This window comes from Saccostrea cucullata, unplaced genomic scaffold, assembly GCF_032062105.1.
Source record: "Saccostrea cucullata isolate Sc308-1 unplaced genomic scaffold, CSIRO_AGI_Scuc_v1 ctg178, whole genome shotgun sequence".
Taxonomy (NCBI): domain Eukaryota; kingdom Metazoa; phylum Mollusca; class Bivalvia; order Ostreida; family Ostreidae; genus Saccostrea; species Saccostrea cuccullata.
The window spans coordinates 242,924-264,170 of record NW_026930908.1 but is presented as its reverse complement, the minus strand read 5'-3'; the positions used below and the strand labels follow the sequence as shown (position 1 = coordinate 264,170).

General features: G+C 29.5%; 1 long non-coding RNA gene across 1 annotated transcript in view; it reads left to right on the top strand.

Annotated features, from left to right (window-relative positions):
* LOC134230548 (uncharacterized) overlaps positions 1–15,769 on the top strand; it is a 42,333-nt gene extending 26,564 nt beyond the window's left edge. Inside the window, exons 2-3 of the long non-coding RNA XR_009984373.1 lie at positions 12,118–12,216; positions 15,702–15,769. This is a non-coding gene — a long non-coding RNA (uncharacterized LOC134230548). The remainder of the gene's footprint in view (positions 1–12,117; positions 12,217–15,701) is intronic.
* The last annotated feature ends 5,478 nt before the right edge of the window (positions 15,770–21,247 follow it).

The window sequence follows — 21,247 nt, the reverse complement described above, 5'->3', positions numbered from 1 at the left end:
TGACGAATAAAAGAAAAAAATCTTTCTCAAACAGTAAGATTACATATATCTTTGAATTTCATTTTATTCTAATGTCCAAATTCACAAGTACAGGAAACTATACCTCTTAGTCAAACCTCGTCATCTCGAACACTGAGGTAAGAAACATCTCAGGGTTTGACATATTGAATGTAAAGCACAGGGGACAAGAGCGATTGAGGCTCTCTAACGAATTCGATTTAACCAAAGTTTTCAAGATATTGATGTTCGTGATACGGAAGTTTGGCTGTATTTGAATTTAGTACATGTATTTAATATATATATTCTTGGCTAGATTCATAAACGTTGCTTACTAAAGGCATGTCTTTGCTTCAGAAAACAAGGCTTTGAGATTACATTAACCTTGTAAAGGATTTGTCAAGTGTTATCAGATTACTAGTATTTTCCTTTTGATTTTAAGAGGTATAAAATAAGAAAATAAAATAATATATAATGAAGCTCAAAATTTATTCAAACAAAATAGAACTAGCAGAGTAGAGCAACTATTTCATTTTATTTCTTTTTTTTTGTTTACCTAAAACATTCTAGCAACTTACACAAATAACTTTAATTCTTTTATTTTCCATCATCTTAATGAAAGAATACATGTATAATAATTGTTATTTAGATTTAGGGTCACAACCTTGCTTTAATTACACAACAATTATGTTAATATTCGATATAACATACATGCATGAAATGTATGAACATGCAATATCTTGCCTTTTAAAAATAATATGGTATTTAAGTTTTGGAGAAAAAATATGACAATATGAGATAGATTCATAGTAGGCCTAAATTTACTTTGATTCATAAAACTAAAAACTTTCATCTACTTGAGTAAAACATTTTATTCTTAAGGAGAATTGGTTGACAATATTAAAATGTAATGAACTATAGCAAACCATCGTTAACTGTAATATCATTTTTGTTCGGAAGTGTAACAAATATGTTTAGTTTTTGTATCTACAAGAGTAAGACATATCTTGAGTTGTACTTTTACTTATAATGAGCTGAGGAAAACATAGTAAAGGTTCTACTTTAAAAATAGATGTTGGGGCAATTAAAAAACTTTACTTTTTTCCAGCCATCTAGTTTAGATGCTTAAAAAATATGTTATTTATCTTAGCACAATTACATAACAAAATCCATTAGCAAAATAATTTTATCTGGCTTAGAATGCTTTGAGTGTAAATTAAGCTGTTTAAACAATATTCCATCTTTCATTATCTCTTTAACTCTTAACAGAGGCAGGGTCTCTTAAAAAGTTGTTAAAATTGTTGACGGTGCCTGTGGCCGTTTCCAAAATAGACAATTCTTGGATATGACCCAATCGAAATGTAGTGAAATGAAAAAAAAATAAAACGGCGATCAAGACTGAAAAAAACGGAACATGAAGACCTCAAAACTGCGTTAAACCAATAATAACTGATTTTACTATATGCTCTACTTTATAGTATATTTCCACCTCGTGCTATTATTAAAATTTTGTTTGTAGGCTTATCAAAAGATTTAATTTCTTTGGGGAAACTGTACATGCATCTGTTAAGTTTATAGTTTTATGTAGGCACGTGATATGGTGCCTCCTTAACAGTGGAATTGAAACAGTATTTATTTTTCCTTGAGTGGTTACAGATCGGGGACTTCACCAGACGGAGAGCAAAGACTTCCAGAATCCACTCTGAGCCCCATGCCGACATCAAGCCTATCTTGTACAATAAAAAACATTGGATTGCTTAAACATGGGACCAGATCTATCAAAGTTTCAGTCTTGCCATCACTTAAAACGGCTACATTCATTTTCCAGTTGCGAAAACATACACAAGTTGTCTTCCAGATAATTGAAACCGACAACCCTCATGGTGTACAAGCATTCTTTTATTCTAAGTATTACCCATTTATCATAAATATTTTAAGTGTCTGAGAGCTCTTGGATGCTTGGGAAAGTTAACTATAATAAGTTAGGATCGAGAAAATTAAGTTTAGTTTATAGCTGATTCTTCTATGGGAAAATGAGGAACAATGAGAAGGTATTTTTGAAGAAGCGTTGTCAATGGGAATTATCGGCTTGCGTAATTAAGACCCTCATGGGAAAACAAATACTTTGCTATTCACATCTTAATTTCTCTAAAATCTGTAATTCTTAAAAGAATGTTGTAAATTTTAAAGCGTTTGTAATTATATTCTTTCTTGAAATATAATTTTAAAGACATGCTTTAAATAATAAAAATTGGCAGTTCTTATTCTATTTATGACTTGGCTTATATCTTAAGAGTGAAAGCAAGCAAGTAATAATAACAACAAATACAGAAGTTGTTTTAGTTTTTAAACTATTAATAATGCATTGTTATTATTTCTACTAATTATATGTGAAAGTGTTTCTGTGATGATGATTATGATGATGTGATTGGTGTATCTTTATCAAACAATAATACTTTTTTGTTAACAAACATTAATTAAATAAATCTTCCTCGTCAAAAGGCTCATTTTGCATATCTTCTTTTTCATTTTCACTTTACATTTTTTAAAGTTTATCAACTATTACTGGTTATATACGGTATATTTAGTAATTTGCTTAATAATCGTTTCTTCGCTTTCTATACTTTTTGTTTTAAAAACTGTATCGTCAGTATATATTAAGTAAGTAAGTAACAGAACATCCTGTCATACGTTGTTGATTGATCAAAACTGAAGAAGAATATATAATTTCACAAAAGGTATGTAGGATATCTCTATACAGGTGTGTATACGTACGTCACTCAAGATCATAGGACAATTTTGAAGTATTGCTGTAAAGAAAGACATTAGTTAGACAGGAAACTGAAACACTGGATAACCGTTTTCAGTAACAGTTATGTTTCAAGTAGGAAGCTCTAGCTATCGTACCCTCTTAATATTTAAGTAGCAATCTTTCGCATATTATATACAAATATTACCATCCAGCAGTTATAAATTTATCTCTATCAAGTATTTAATAAAGATATTCATGAATGGAAAATAAGTTTTGAAAATATAGGTTCTACGGATACTTACCACTAACGCTGATAAGCTACACATGGCATATAGTTATTTTAGCCGAGGAAACTAGTTTTAATTTCGGTTATTAAGTGCGATACGCTGAGCAGAAAAAAAAGTTTCTATCGTTGGTGTATTTATGTAATGCTTACGAGTTCTTGATAAGTGCCCATTTCTTGCAACAAACACAAAAATAAAGTGTGTTTCTTTACAAACCTCATTAACACTGCTTTTTGACCAATCAAAGTCAAGGAAACGTTTTACGGCTCTCAAAGCACTGGGGTTTTACGACTTGCTAAATGAAATATGTAGTTTATCATTTTCTCGCGAAAACAAACACAACATGATTTCTGTGGTTTTTTCTTTGATATTCGATATTAGTGGTAAAAAACTACAAGAATACTTAAAAATATTTAATCTACTCGATGATTTATGTGAAAGGCAAGAATAAAACTCCTTAGTATCAAGAGTCATTATGGAATAGGGTTTCCTGGTGAACGAACAGTTATTAACAAAAACCTGAAATCAGGACACTTCCCTGAATATTACATTGCTAATTATATCAATAAACAGGTTTTCAGAATTTCATAAAGATCCATTTCTATTTTTAATTACTACAGGAAAGGAATTGTTTTATGGATTCGAAATAATAAACTAGCATGCATAGTTGTTCTGTTATTTGATTGAGTCAAGGCTCAGTGGATAAATGTTTCATATACACTGTTCAGTTACAGATGTGAAATTCGTTTTGACATTTATCTTTTAAATCAATGTTAAAAATAATCTTTCATGTGAAATGACATTTAAAATAGGCTTTTGTTAACGTTGCATCGTCTATTTTCTTGAAATACTAAATATTTCAAAGGAGCAGTACTCTCAAATTAAAATATTTGATTTATTTATGAATGGAATTTATTTTTTTCTTTATAGATGATATTTTAACGAAAAATAAAAAATGTGAACTTTTTTCAATTAAACGTTTTATCATTTAAACATTGTAATATGTAATGATTAATTTTAATGATTCATGAAATATGACTTGACACCTCAAAATAGACCTTAAACTCTTTAGTTCATATTGTATCTTTTCACCTAATTTCGTTAAATAACGACATAATGTTTATCAACGATAAGATTTTGATGCAAGAAATGCACATGGAAAATCAAACAGAAATTCAAAAGTTTAAAAGGAGAAAAACACTAAGATATCACAAGAACAAAACAATTGGTTGAAGACCTACATGTACTTGTACATACATGTACTGTCCTTTAAAAAAATCTTAAAATTAGTTAAAAATTAGTTAATGTAGAATTATAATAAGTCAATTGAGTTAATGTTAAACGATTGCTATATTACTTCTGGAGACCACTTTACTTAAAATGACCGTATGAAGAGGAAGAAAATGTCTACATATATAAGTGCTTCTGGTTTCTTTATGGTATGTAGGAGAAATATTTGCTATATTTAGGATACATGTATATAGTATAAATTATAATGCTGTATACTATACAGCATTATAATTTACACTGAGTGTATAGTGAATAAAAAGAGACCGATTTGTACCGGAATAAAGGTTAAAATTAGTCCTGGTGTCGTTAAATATTTACCAATCAGAGTCACATATTATCAGGTAATCTATGTCTAATAATTAATATAAAATTGCTGTCAACGGTTGATTTCTTAATGTATAAATAAATGTCGTTAAAACAGTTCTCAGTTAATGATGTTGAAACGAAATTGTTTTTTTTTTCAGAATAATGACTATTAGATTCATTCAAAAAAAGTATTCCATATCAATAATAATCAGATGTATATAACAAAAGTTTAGTGGTTGATGTTTTGAACATCTTTAATATCGAGTTGATTTAGTTTAATCTTTCTTTTAATTCATGTAAAAAATATGGACACGTAAAAATATATAAAATATTGAAATTAAAATTGTTTTTTCTCTACTTGATACTTTTCTGCATGATCTGGATTTCAATGAAATGCTATATTTTGGATGAATTCAGTGACAACGCATATACAAAGCAGGAAAGATGAGACAGATCTGATATTTTATTCAGCTAATATTGTATATATATTATATATTGCATAAAAATATATCATATGGTACATATTTTAGAGAAGATTAACTCATATTCTAACAAACAATCATTGTTGATAATGCATTCTAAAACATTGACAATATTTCAACAAAGGTACACATACATGTCTCAGTCATTACTACTCACATTTTATTGCTTTGAAAAAAAAAGAATATATAACGAAAATGTAAAAACAATGTTTTGTGAACAACAAATTTAATAGAATGTTACAAAAAATCTTTAAATTGCAGTAGTCTACAAATCTTTCATTATCAGGAAAAATCGCTGAATAAATATAGGTCACTATTTTAAAATCTAAAAAAAAGTACAAAATGATACGCTATAGTTAAGTTCTGAACTAGGAAACCCCATCACTATAAATGACGATTTAATGCATTTGAACAAAATGCACTGTTATACTTTTTGTAATAGCTGACACTATCAGTTAGAGATAGATAAAAATGTATTTTTTAGTCACTATCAAAATAAATTTATCGTGATTCTAGGAATACCTTACGTTGTTTTTCCTATTGTGAGAAAATCATTTTCGTAGAAATGTGTTGATATTGAATGTACAATTCCACGTTTTTCTCTCATGTCATTCATTTAAAAATGAAATATGAACAAAAAATATATTGATGATCTCCATATTGACAAATGTTGGAGATAATCATAAAGCATAAAGAGATATGGTTTATGTTACAAAAAATCTAAAAGGGTCTTGGAAAAAATCATGAGAAAAATAGAATAGAGTATGATTTAAATGACCATTTAATATTTTATACAGATAAGACAAAGAGTGTTTGTTATATTCTTATTTCATTAAAAAAAAAACAACAGTTGCACTGAAGTATGTGGCAAACACTGAAAAGAGGCAACAAATAACACGCACACTTCAATGTCTTCCCTAATTCATACAGAATATTTAAACAAACTGATTACAATAATTGTAAACTATAAATTTGTAAACTATTTTTTCACAAAATATCAAACTGTTTGTAGGTATTTCTCAAAGATGTTGATGTTTTGCTTTATATGTACAAAAAAAAAATACTAGTAAAACAAAAATCTTTTAAGATGCGCATTTACATGTAAATATAATATTTTGTATAAACTTAAACATTAAAATGAAAACAAAACTAATATAAAAGTTTAAACCAAGTAAAGTTCACACCATATTTAATCATTCTATCACAAATTTTGGTTAAAATATCCAGGTGAAGCCAAATCTTTTTTCTCGAGATTAAAATTTAGAAACAGAACCCTACAATAAATGTCGCTATTGACATAGGTGTAAGCATTTTGATAGATACAAGATGACTTTAATATGAAATCGTGTTAAACCCAACTTAGGACCTATGACAACCAGCGCATTTTTGGAAAGCAAAAAGCTTTGGAGTACCAAAACTTAATAGAAACACAATATCCACCCCTTGTGTCCGTAAAAATGTTTTTGTACATATATTACTGTTGAATAAGATATCTATTTCCTGAACATAAACTGAATTGAATTTATTTGCGTTGCATTGTGTCTCAGGTATTTTATTCATGTCTACTTCTCAAATAATAGAGACCCAGCCAATGCTGCGTTTTTAATCACTAGATGGCGCATTTTCAATTTCAAACTTTGATCTTCCAATATTTAATGTTTTTTTATGCCAGGAATACAATTAACTGAACTAACAAATTCACCAATTATTTTCGTTTAAAATCAAAGCACATACTCTTTTAACTTTTTATCAACAAAAAAAATTTGCTTGAGTTGAATCCAATTCCATAATTCCAAAGTTTAAAGATTTTAGCCTCTTTATCGTATTTTTTTTTTAAATCTGAGCATGTTCCACAACAATATTAATGTCATCGGACCGTATTTTGGATGCCTAGCTTGATTACGGAACTTTCCGTCCATTCGATCAATCCATACGGCTCACGGAGAACGTGACCGGTCAAAAGAGGATGCTTTATTTCCGTCGGCACCCGATTCCTCCTGGGGAATTTCCAGGTTCTAGGTTTTATGCCATTTTCACAGATTTGTATTTTTAGGAGATTTAAGATCGATCATTGTTTATAATCTTCACTCTTTTTCATTTGGTTTGTATCAAATAATTGTTCCAATATTATGATCTAAAGATGATTTTTTTTAGATAAAGATAGCCTTGCAAAATCATTCTACCCATCTAATTTGGAGAAGATAACAAATCAAAATTATATTTAGCAATGTAAAACAATCATCTGAATCCTGAAAATAATAAGGAGCATATTATTTCTTATGAAAAAATGTAATGAAACAAAAATTATGGATCGAAGCGAAACAAATTGACAGGTGAAAAATAATATATAAACCGTGGCCTTCATTACTTTTAGTTAAAACCGACAGGTTCATTTGATCTCCTGAAAAGGTTACATTTATGAAAAAAGACCCGAAACAGCTGGTGGAATGATTTGTATCCCGAAAATAAAGTTTTTCGCTACCTTTCCATTTAAAGAAACTTAAGAAAACTTACCATTTACTTAATCATCGGCAGACATGTAGATAAGATTTGTTTGCAAAGTAATATCAGTTGCCCTACTCTCTCCACGGGAGGAGAAATGAAGATTTTAGGGAGGTAATACTTAACAAGTTCTTAACAGTGAACATGCATACGAACAAATATAGTCAACACATCTGCTGTGATTTATGTATTATGTTAAATTTTAACCATTGAACAAATGTAATGATTGAACTAAACATTTTTTTCTTTAACTTTCAGACATTGGGGTTTAACAGTATGCCTTTTTTTTTTTTTTTTTTTTTTAATATTTTCTGTTTTGTTTAATTCGCAATTTCAACACAGGGACATAACCACTCTTCTTGTAAAATAAATTATATCACCTTATCATTTAATTTACTTTTGTCTGATCATTTTGTGTCTTTACAAGAATTACAATGTGCACATTTCAAATTTTTTTTTTCTGAAGAAGACCAGCTTTTTGAAAAGAAAAAGAGTATGCATGTTGGACTTTTTGTACTTTTAATGATTCCCAATGGAAATTCTAATAAGATATTAAAATTATCTAATATTTTGCTATTGATACGACCAAATAAAAAATACCGATCGGTAACACATAGCATATACAGCTTATTTTATTTTCTGAATTTTCTACAAGACTGTGTGAGTCAATAACTGAAGATGTTGGATAGAGTTCAAATTACACCATTCTACATAAATAAAATTATTTCAGGGCGTAAATGACAAAGAACGCTGATATACTTAATAAAACATGTTTTGTGAAAGTTAAAAAAGAAAGGAAAAAGAAAGCAGGCGCGAGTACTCACACGGCGGGTTGTTTTAGTGTAGAACACACCTGGGATTACCTACCAATGCGAGAGCCTGTAAATTCTTTCATAATCAAGAAAGAATCCTTGTCAATAATGTAAGGAATTTCGACACAGCTAAGTAGATTTTATCATTTTACATAAAGATTACGTTCGCCCCTCTTGCAAAACATGAAGAAGGGCAATAGGAATTGCACTTGTTACACAATTCATAGAAATGCATTAGAGAAACTTGAACCTTATATACTTACATATGGTTTATTATGTTTTATTTCAAAAAATGTATGTCCATATGTTGGTGACGTAAAATTTCTGAATAATGCAGATATTTCAATTTATATCTACGTCAACATTTCGTTTTCTTGTTAAACTAAAATTAAGATTAAGTTTTGTGTTGGTTAAAATATACAATTTCTGTTATATTTTGGATAAATGTCAAGCAATAAAGCTTGCCTTGCAAGTAGATCTCAACATCTCAAGAGAAATGTGTCGCAGACAAATACATCAAGTCACACGCCATATGCTTATGGTTTCTGAGTATATAATAGCTTTCTTGGCATGAGATTGATGCATTTAGCAATACCAATATAACAACAATTATATTTAACTGAAACATTATCAGAAGATGGTGACTCCATTTTGAAAGGTTTTTTTTTTTATTTTTAGAATAAAACTGAAACACCCTTATGGTTCTTTTTTCTTAACGTTACACAATGTTCATGCTGATGTAAGTCATTTAAAGATTTGGTTACCATATTTGTATAGGTTATGAGGCGTTAGGGTAGATAAAATCCCCAGAGTGTCAGTTTGGCCTGATTATCATCAAGGGTTAGCTTCATAGGTCGTAGATTTTCATAAATATGTTATTAGTCAGAAAAGGGGCCCTGCATCTGGCCAGTCGGTGTGTGAGGCCATAGGGGTATCATAAATACGATATTATAAGATTCCATTGTTGAAAAACAATTTTGTACGAGGTAATAAAATAAGAAACAATTTTATCAGCGTAATATAGGTGAAAAGGCAGGGTGTAAATCAAGACACGAATGCAGGTGAAAATTATGTCAACTTATTAGCGCTGTAAATTTATTTTTAGGGTTATTTTCCACAAAAGGGGCCTGTTTATTTAGAAATAAACACTTCTCATGCATGAGACGAGGAAAAGATCTTTTAGGCTCTAAAGAAATATAAGAGTGATATATGTGTTTTAACTGAGTAACTCTAGATCGAAATTTTGATGAAAATGGTACTAAAATTTCCAAAGCGTCTTCCACAAAGACACACCATTTAAATCAATCAACGCTGTCATTCTACAAAATAAAAATGGAGAAGCTTTCTTATTAATATTAATTATCCATTTTGCTGTTCTTTTGTTAAGCATCCCCCATAAAAAATGAACAATTGAAAAAATGAGGATAATTTAGCCAATTAACAGATTGGAATTTGTGAAAAATACTTATTCATACCGGTATTAAAAAATTCTGCCAACTGAAAAGCTTATCATAAGCTATCAAAGATTAAAAAGTATACATATAAATTAATAAAGAGGAGAGAAAGTTCAAATGAACGTACATTGTCAAAAAAATTCTTAGAAATACGACATACCAAAAGAGAGACAACTCTCTACATAATACAAATTATTCAGCATAGTAAAAGAAAGTTCAATAAAGAATCTTAACTAAGTAAATCTTACGCTTTAATTAATTAATAACAATATGATGAACACATGAAATAAGCATTCAGTGTATACTTATCTTGGACAAAAATGACCATAAAAAGAATTTGCAAATAAAAAAATTATCTATATAATGATATATCACAACAATCTTCCAAAATAACAAGGGAAGTTCTCGTTGTCATCCAGTTTACAAGGTATTTTATAGAAATGTGTTCTTATAAATACCTTTTTTACCCAAATTTTCTTTAAACTTGTTTACCAAAAAAAAAAAAAAAATTATGCAGTAGATATTGTATAATTATTCTTAACTATTTAGAAAAAAAATTTAAACCATATCTTACACATGTAGCGAAATTGTTAATTTTATTGATATATTTATATGATATTTAATAATATGTTGTATTCAAATACTTTGAAAACATATTTAAGACAATGCATACTAAGATTTCCTCTAAGATGCTGTTTGCAGAATTTGTCAATTGTAGAACTTATAAAATATGTAATTCATGATATACCCTATCTATTTTTCCTGTATTGGACCTTTTTAGATTTGAGGGTAGGTTATGAAGGGATTTTTAAAAAGTTGATTTTCATGATTTTCCTGTTTGGTTACTTTCAATAAGAATGATAATTATAAATAAACGCTAAACAGAAATTTAAAAATTATGTAATTGAAACTTCATGATTTCTAATCCTAATAAAACCATTTTTTCTGTCTAAACACTGACTTCTTTCTGTCATGTAGAATGTTTTTGATTAATGTTCTTCAAACAAAATAGTTCAAAAGATATTGACATGGTCATTAATCATGCTTATCATTTTCTGGAACTTGTCTAGAAACAAACGTACTATTAGTACCAGGCACGTCTTTAAGACCCACAGTATGACTTATTCTTGTGTTTTTAATGCCATACACAAAGAATAATGGTGATTTGTAGAAAACGATAATTTTCATCGACAATTGCACATGCTCAAAAGATCTAGTTCAGAATTTTATTTAAGAACTTGGTAAATGGTAAAATTATGTTCTCTCGTCAGTTTTGTTGAAATTTCTAAAGAACAAAAATCGCTCACAAGTGGTACAATACCCCAGCCTTGTTATTTCTCGTTATCAGGCTCTATTGAAAAGAACCCTCGCCCATGAAATGTCAGTTCAACGACATGAAGTAGTTAGCTGATAAAAAATACTGTTCAAGTTGAAATAGGAACAATAGGAAATACTTGTTTCATGGTACTTGATATTGAAATAGTTTAATCTAAAATACTAAGTCGTTGTTGATATTTTGGCGATGTAGCAATAAAAAGATAGATAAAACACAGAAAACCAAAACAAAAATTCTATTTCTACCTATTTCTAAGTTTTAAAAAAATATATGATTATCATTTTTATTCCCACAAAGAATTTCTTTTCTACTAGTTGGTCTGTTTCTTTAATGAGCCGAGGGAGAATAAAAACGATCTACATAAAATTTTGTTAAAATTGTACACAGAATGATTTGTATTCATTTGAAGAGTTAAATAGATGAAAAATAAGACACTGAATAAAATAATGACACACAACATTTTCCAATGCTTTGCTTCGCAGTCTCCAGAAATGATGACCCATAACATTTTACTTGTTTTGACATGTTCTATTGTGTAATTAATATCAAAGGATTGGTTACAAGTTCAAACACATTATGAAAACCTTTTTCTGTAATACATACAATAATTATAATTATGGTGAAGTTTACTTCCAAAAAACTTAAGTTCTTCTTTAGCACAACTAAATCATGAAATATAGGCAAATGTATGCATTAATCTAAGAAATAACATAAGATGATTGCCTTTCCGATTTTTAGAATTTCAAATGATACATGTATTTCTTACAATAGGACACCTTGTACATTTTAAACTAGTAAAACTACATCAGATTCTTGAAAATCAAAATGACGACTGACGTTTTTCATAAAATATGTTAGGCTACTATTCAAAACATTATCTACGCATTTTTCTGTTTTCTTAGTCATGAGAAGAAGTGACCGGTTGACAAGGATGTTTTCTCGTCAATGACACCTGAGGTTTGTGTTTGCTATGCTTCCAATATGGACTTTTGAGCTTACATGTAATTATACTGTCTTTATCTCCATATTTTATGTAAACGTGTGACTTTGTCAAGCGTCTAAATAATAATGTTGCATCTTTTTCTGGTCGAGATTATTATTTTTGTTGGAGTTCCACAGATTATAATTATTGTATGATGGCTTTGATGAATTAGATTATTGTGCGGGAATAAAATAATAATTCTGTTAAATTATTTCAGTTGAAATATAACCGTTAAAATTTTTAAGTGAAATAAAAATAATCTGTACACATGGATGAAGTGAAAAGATTATAATTGTTAAAAATAAAAATAATGTGTACACAAAGATTATCATTGTTAAAAAAAATGTGTGCACATGGACAGACAAGATTATAATTGTAAAGTATAAATAATTAATATAATTTTGAGGCGAAATAAAAATAATGTGTAGACATCATAGACTGACAAGATTATAATCTGGAGCCGAAAAATTATAATAATGTGTCCACATTGACTGGCCAGATTATAATTGTGAAGTGTGAATAATTATAATTGTAGGACAAAATAATAATACTGTGTACACATTTAACAGATAATTGTTGTAGGAAAATAATACTAATGTTGTAAAAATGCAAGATTTTTTAGTTTTGGATGAGACAATTATTTTTGGTATAATTATGTAGGAAAAAAAATAATAATGTGGGGGTATCCTACGGCTTTTCATACAAAACGTACTTCTTTATGATGATTATAAATAGTTTAAGAGAAACTTTAGTTATTTTTTTTTACTAAATATGAATTAAACTTTTATAAACATTGTGTGGGAAACACATTTGCAATGGATGAAAAATGATATCTAAAGTTAAATGTATAAGTTTAATCAAAGAGCAAAGTTGACATAAAAATATAAATTCTAAAATTCTTAGTTCATAATACTACATTGATTGATGAGAAATTGGTGAAAATCTCTATGATTTCTTAACATGTTATCTGTCCTAGAATTGGATAATAATTACACTGAATCCTAAAAAAAGGAAACATTAGCTATGTAAAATAAACATTCAATATTTTACAAATTAAAGTTTTTTTTTATTTATAAAAACATAACCATAGAAATCAATATTATATTTAATCATATTTCATATAATTAAACATTATCATAGAAATCAATCATATGCCTACCCTTTTTTCGGTGAAAACTTTTTCTTTGGAATATGTTGATACCTTATTTTTTATTTTTTTTCAGAAAGGACAAACACTTTATCTATGAAAGAAAACTTCCAATACGCAGTGATAAAGAGAGACCTTTGGTTTGAATTAAAGTTGTTTGTAAAATATTTTATGTAAGAGTTACAGTAATTTACAACGTGTATTGGTAATCACAAAAAATACCTCCCGGATCTTGTATTTATTGAGAAGGATTCACCTTTGCTCTTCGCATTTTTCTTATCAAATAATAATGGCTTTAAAAATTAAATAAGCTTCCCTCTTAGCATAGATCAGCAATAGTTTGAATTTTTTATGATATCCATAAGGGTTATCCCATCTTTTCCTCCAATTTTGTTTTTAGTTGTTTTTGAATTTTTTCATTCATGAATGTATGTACAGTGTATAAATTTTCCAGTAAGGAATATATTCAAATATGGACATATGTAACTTTTGTGCGTATTTGTTTTGCATAGTAACAAATACCCATTAATGACATTTATTTAAAAGAAAAAAGCAGAGTAGGCTCATAGAAAGGGATAGTTACTCATACTGGCAAAAGTTGAAGGAAACCAGTGCTATAACCTCCATGGTTTCTCATGATTGAGTAGGCTAATCTGACACAACAAATGTTCTCCTGTTATTCTACAAGGCAAATACAGTGTATAATTATATATATATATATATATATATATATATATATAAAGCACAAAGAAATTCACTTTTACATGGATACCCACTTCCGCCCCAGCCCGGGGTTGAACTCTCGACCTTCGGAATCTGTCTCCTAGCAGTGCAGGAACAGCGCGCTAGACCGCTCGGCTATCTAGGCAAGTCAAAAAACTTGCTTTCGATGCCGATGGAATTCACACTACACGGTCATTGAGAATAGAAGTGAGATACAGTTATTTGGACATTAGTTTTAACAGAGGATTGTTACCAATACATGTTGTAATGAAATTAATTATTATTTATAAAGCACATTTTACAACAACTCTTAAACTAACATAACTGCCCTAAGTGAAGAAATATTAATATAGAAAGCACAAAGAAATTCACTTTTACATGGATACCCACTTCCGCCCCAGCCCGGGGTTGAACTCTCGACCTTCGGAATCTGTCTCCTAGCAGTGCAGGAACAGCGCGCTAGACCGCTCGGCTATCTAGGCAAGTCAAAAAACTTGCTTTCGATGCCGATGGAATTCTCGCGGCGCTGCCCTACACTACACGGTCATTGAGAATAGAAGTGAGATACAGTTATTTGGACATTAGTTTTAACAGAGGATTGTTACCAATACATGTTGTAATGAAATTAATTATTATTTATAAAGCACATTTTACAACAACTCTTAAACTAACATAACTTAAGTGAAGAAATATTAATATAGAAAGCACAAAGAAATTCACTTTTACATGGATACCCACTGTGAGCCCGGGGTTGAACTCTCGACCTTCGGAATCTGTCTCCTAGCAGTGCAGGAACAGCGCGCTAGACCGCTCGGCTATCTAGGCAAGTCAAAAAACTTGCTTTCGATGCCGATGGAATTGCGGCGCTGCCCTACACTACACGGTCATTGAGAATAGAAGTGAGATACAGTTATTTGGACATTAGTTTTAACAACTAATGTCAAAACTAATGTTAATACTTATACTTATGTAAAAATAACTGTATCTCACATCTATTCTCAATGACCGTGTAGTGTAGGGCATCGCCGCGAGTTCCATCGGCATCGAAAGCAAGTTTTTTGACTTGCCTAGATAGCCGAGCGGTCTAGCGCGCTGTTCCTGCACTGCTAGGAGACAGATTCCGAAGGTATAGTTTTGGGGCGGAAGTGGGTATCCATGTAAAAGTAAATTTCTTTGTGCTTTCTATATTAATATTTCTTCACTTAGGGCAGTTATGTTAGTTTAAGAGTTGTTGTAAAATGTGCTTTATATATATATATATATATATATATATATATATATATATATCAGGGAAAAATGAAGCGACTTTTTGGAAGAAAAAAGATACTTCATATCTACACTGTAAGAAATGTGTTTAGAATCCAAACACTTTTCTAAACACTCTTTTGTCAACTTCTTTTTTTTTTATATGTTTAATTCCTAAACATGTAACATTTCTAAACACGTATATGAGACAGTGTTTAGAATCGAAGCACATACGTTTAGATTCTTAACACTTTCTCATACATACAGTGTACATATATTATTAGTAACATTATGTTTTTAAATTATACTTATATGTATGATATACAAAACGTTAAAATGACTTACACCGTATATTTCATTTTCACCGATGTAAATATGTTGTCTTACAGTTGCTCTGTTCCTGACATCCCCGGATGGAGAAAAATGGGATGTAAAATTTCAATGAAATTAAAAGCTGTTCCTTGAGAAAGTTTTTTCCCCTTATTATTTATATTATATATATATATATATATATATATATATATATATATATATATATATATATATATATATATATATATATATATATATAATATAATACTATCATAAATTATAATATTTATTTCATTTTTTGCCATTTCATCATTACAAAGGAACAATTTGTTTAGCTATCGTCATACAAAAGCAAAGTTATAATGGGTGAAGCAATTCAGTCATATTCAGCTCTTACTCACAACGCAGCTGAGGAACATTTCAAATCAATGAAGTATTCATGCAATGTAACCTTGATTCAATTGAGTAATTCATTAAGGGTCAAGTTAAAATGATTGTATTTCAATGAGATCTGTTTATCTGGAATCTACCTGTCAATTTGTATTAAAACACGACGCTAATTGGACTCCATTTTTTCCATTTTGTTGTAAATTGGTGTAAATAAGGATGGGTTTGAGTGATAACATAATTTATAAGTATTCCTCACCAGCCAGATGTTAAGATGATCCGTATAGGTCCTCTTTCCAAGAACATTCTTTTTCATGATAGTATGCTCCTATATAACTGAAAATATATTTGTATGAAAACAGTATTAGTAATTTTATTAGGAAATATTTAAGTTTCCGAATCCATTAACAAGAATCAAATTGTAGGGAAAAAAATCAATGACTTAGCATAATGCATTAAAAAACTATTACATTCAAAAATTTTTGCACGAGGTAATATACGTACGAAAAGGAATGTATTATAGGCAAAAAATAAATCTGAATATTTTTTCAGGGTTTTTTTTTTTTTTTGCATTGACTAATATACATGTAAATGTTTATCTTACCACTTTCAGGAATTCTCAAAGCAAGAAAAAACGAGAATCCTATCCTTTCTGATCCTAATCCAACCATGTGTCTTTGTAAACTAATTCTAAGAAATCACTGAGTTGCCATGGAAATCAACCGAAAGAAAAATCTACAGGCTAAGCAAGCTTAACTATAAAAGAAAAAAAGACATTTAATAAAAAATGTGCACTTTCATATAAATCAACCTTTGTCGGTTGTAGCTTTGAAAAATAGATACGATAATTGAAACTGCTTTGTACAGTGAATATTTTTGAATACTGAGTATTTCTTATTCGAAAATAAATGATAAACATATTTTGTATGCTCGAATCGGATATCATTTCGGTATTTCTTGGAATATACTGTATCAGAACATATAAAAATATTTTTTTATTTTATGTAATATATGTCGAGTTAAATTTCCACATGAAGAAAAAAAATATATTTGGTTAATTTATAGATAACACATGTCATGAAAATTTATAATGTGGTTTATTGATGCAGAAGAATATTACTAAATTGGGACAAAGATGCACACCAAAATTATTCACGTCTCAATTTAAGCCATTAAAGGCTTACTACGAGGCCAAAGCGCTTTGAAAAAGATATCTTTGAGACCAAAAGAAACTGGTGATTTCTGGTATCACTTGGAGACGGCACCCTTTATCGACAAACCACGTCTGTGTGCAGAACAATCGAATCCCACTCTGCACCGCCATTGTATGGTGATTAGGAACTGACATGCCATACAAAACAATTCACCCAAATCAGGAAAACACGGTGTGTAGTTACATAAAAATTACACAATGCCGTGTGCATACAACATCCATCAAATCTTGATTTGCCGCTCAATTATTCCTTAACAAATGCATGGTTGTGCTTTAAAGTATTTAAGACTAGTAAATAGCTGGGTGTTCTTCATATATTGTGGACCAATTAAACAAAGTGGGAGGGGTATGGGTGTGTTGCTGCCATAACTAGCTGCACATTTGAGCTATGGTGGTGTTGCTAATTATATAGCTCTGTTGATTGATTGAGTGCAAATATGGTAATATTGTACACACATGCTTATTTGCGGTAAAAAATTGTTTATTCTTCTGTTAAACTGATATACTGATTCATTGATGCTTTAGATAGATAGGCAAGTATACTGTTGATTCCATATCAATTCTGAAATCAATTCATGTGTGTGACGAAAACATCCGACAAGTGTGACATACAGAAATGTTACATCAATCAAAATACATGATAATAATAATAGTTATTAACGATGACGTAGATTATTCAAATAAAAAATGTTGGGTTTTCATGTGTGTAGCTGAATTTTTTTGTGTAAATTGATTAAATAACATGGACCTTTTTGTAACGCAATTGATGGTCAATTTTGAATTAGCTGAACATGCTGAATGTCAGTTAATTCAAAATTTGGTTGTTATAATATTTTGTAGCCAAATATGAAAAATGTGTGGCATATATATCCGCAGTTCCGTTTTGAGTTCACTGGGATATATACATGTAAAGTTGACAATGGAATTTAACACATGTTCAATGATATATCTTCCTCACTATACAGTATCGAAACTTCATTGAAGCAAGTAAATTTTCTTCTTCTTTATAATTGTTGGGAATCTAAGGTATAAAAATGTAATATAAAATTCTCAAATATTTATTACACCCTGAAACAAGTGTATGCATGAGAAATCTGCTCTGTCGTAAATTTTAGATGGGGGATCTAAGTTATGTTCCAAACACATGTGCATAGAAAGAATCATAAAAATCTTGTTGATTTAAAACTTAAGTTTTATTTTTTTCACAAGATTTTAGACTACCTTTCAGAATAAGTGCATCTTGCGCAAACACCTACATGTATATGTAGGCAGTTTTATAAACACATACACTGTATATGAGAAATATGTATATTTATTTATTTATTTTCGAACTTCAGTATGATGTTGTCAATCAACATTAAAAGGAAAAAACCCTTACTTACATGTAATTTTGACCCAGGTGTATAGCTCAAAGGTAATACATTCACAGAAGGTAATTAAATCGATCATAGAACTTGCAAAATGTCGACTTTAAACGATACTTGTTTCATTAACTTGTTTGTCAATAAATCGCCTCATTTTAGAAATTTTTCGTACTTTGAGTATGCTTTTGTGTATTTAATCAACTCAAAGATATATATCTCATTTGCAGGTGAAAGGGGTATTTTTGTGATTTTTCATCATGAGAAACGAGTGTCAATAAATGTAGAGACGTATGTTTTGGTGACTGACGCTGGAAGATTGATTATTTTAAATTTAAGGTTTTTGGAGTTTTAGAGAATACACACCTTACTGTATTTATCCTACTTCTGGAATATGCTGGAGTAAAAGATGTCTGACGTTTCTTCTTTACAGCAGTTAATATTTATATTTATTAAGTTTAAGAATCCATTACAGGTAGGGTAGATCGAAGTCACCTTGGCTGACTGGACTGTTAAAGAATTAAACAGTGAAATATGAGTTTGTAGAATTTCATCCTTATAAAGGTTAACTATGAGTACAAATCTGAATTACCAGACGTAAAAATAATTTTTAAAAAATCGTCTAAAATACAGTTTTAGTAATGAGCTTAACAAAACAAGATGAACATCTTTTTAATCCATAAAACTGATATAAGTTTGTAATATTGAAAAGTTTTAAAGCAAGATTTTAGGAATACATGGTGTAGACCAATTAGAAATATGGTGGAATACAAAATGAAACTTTTCAATGATTAAGAATGTTTTAATAATGTTCACAGCATCTGTCCGTAAATTTAAGTGTATGGATAAATAAAACATGCTTTTTTAAAAAATAGAAATCAGCAATATTTCTCTTAGATTTATATCTGAATTGCTACCTAAATAATGTTTACCAAGTTTGGTAGAAAATTTACAAGATTTTGTTATAAGATTAAAAAGTTGCAAAATTTTGTATATAATTACATAGAAGCGACACAAAGTCTCATATCTAAGCACCAGAGATAACTTACGATATAAATCATGAATCAAATTTTTATTTGTATTCAGTTGTCCTTAAGGATGACGTTTACTCAGGTTTCAGATAACAGAATGGAAATTTTATAAAGTATAATATGTTAAATCAAAAATTGTTCTAAATAATAATAATAATAATAATAATATCCTTTATTTATACAGGATGGCACAACTAGTTTACAACTAGTTCACATTGTGGTCCTGAAAACATTATATTTATACAGACAGAAGATTATGTACAGAAACATATAAATATAGAGCGAAAAGAATATAAAAATCAATATTTACAGATGGTTTGTCAAAGCTGCGTCTATAAACAACAGAAGTATGATCTATGTGATTAACATTTTAGTTTGTAGACTGGAAATAATTTCTTATATATGCTGATTTAAAACTTTGCAATGATGGACAATTCTTTAAAAATTCTGGCAATTTATTCCATAGCTGGGAACCGTAAATTGTAAAAGATCTTCTATAATATTCTGTTTTTGCCCTCGGAATATACAATGAATTGCTTTGACTCAATCTTGTAGATCTGTTGTTTATTTCATGTACAAATTTAAAAACATCTAAATAATCTGGAGTTAATCCATTTAAAACTTTAAAAACAAGGATGACAGTTCTATATGTAAAATAATCATCAATTGGCATCCATCTCAGTCGTTGAAACATTTCCGATGTAGATGTATAAAATGTAGTATTTAAAATCACTCTAGCAGCTCGCTTTTGGATTTTACGTAGTTTGATAAGTCCTTCTTTGTTTTTCATATTGCCCCAAACAGTACAACAATAATTAAAATGGTGAAAAACAATTGTATTAAAAAATTTTAACAATAACTCAGAGGACATGAATGATCTTAATCTAGACAAAACACCTATTTTGGAAGCTAGTTTTTTCGTTAAATTTTCAACGTGTTCAGACCATGTAAGACATCTATCGATGTAAACACCAAGTAGTTTCGCACAAGATACATTTTCAATCACAATACTACCCACTTTAATACATAAATTCCTACAGTTTCTTAATCTTTGTTCCGTACCAATTAACATGCACTGTGTTTTTTTAAGATTGATTGTTAACCTGTTTTTCTCCATCTATTCTAGCGTATTGATAAGATCGCTTTGTAATTTATTTTCAATAACATTGATACTCTTATCTGAAACAACCTGAGTTGTATGATCAGCATACATGTGAGCTGCTGAGTGTTTCAAGCAGTCTGGGTAGTCATTGACATAAAGGATGAAAAACAATGGCCCAAGTATTGATCCTTGTGGAACACCTATAGTTATGTCTAATTTTTCTGACTGAGTACCATTCCATCTAACACACTGTTTTCTATTCGACAAGTACGATTTGAACTAATTAAACGAGTCTTTGCATATTCCAAAAGAAAGTAATTTGTGGAGAAGAACTTTATGATTCACCGTATCAAATGCTTTGCTAAGATCAACAAATAAATCACCAGTGAGTTTACCACTATCAATGTTTTGTAACCATTTTTCGATTATACTATGAAGTGCTGTTTCGCATGAATGCTTAGGTCTGAAACCAGATTGTTTTTCATTGATAAGATTGTTATGCATGAGGTATTCATAAAAAGAATTGTGA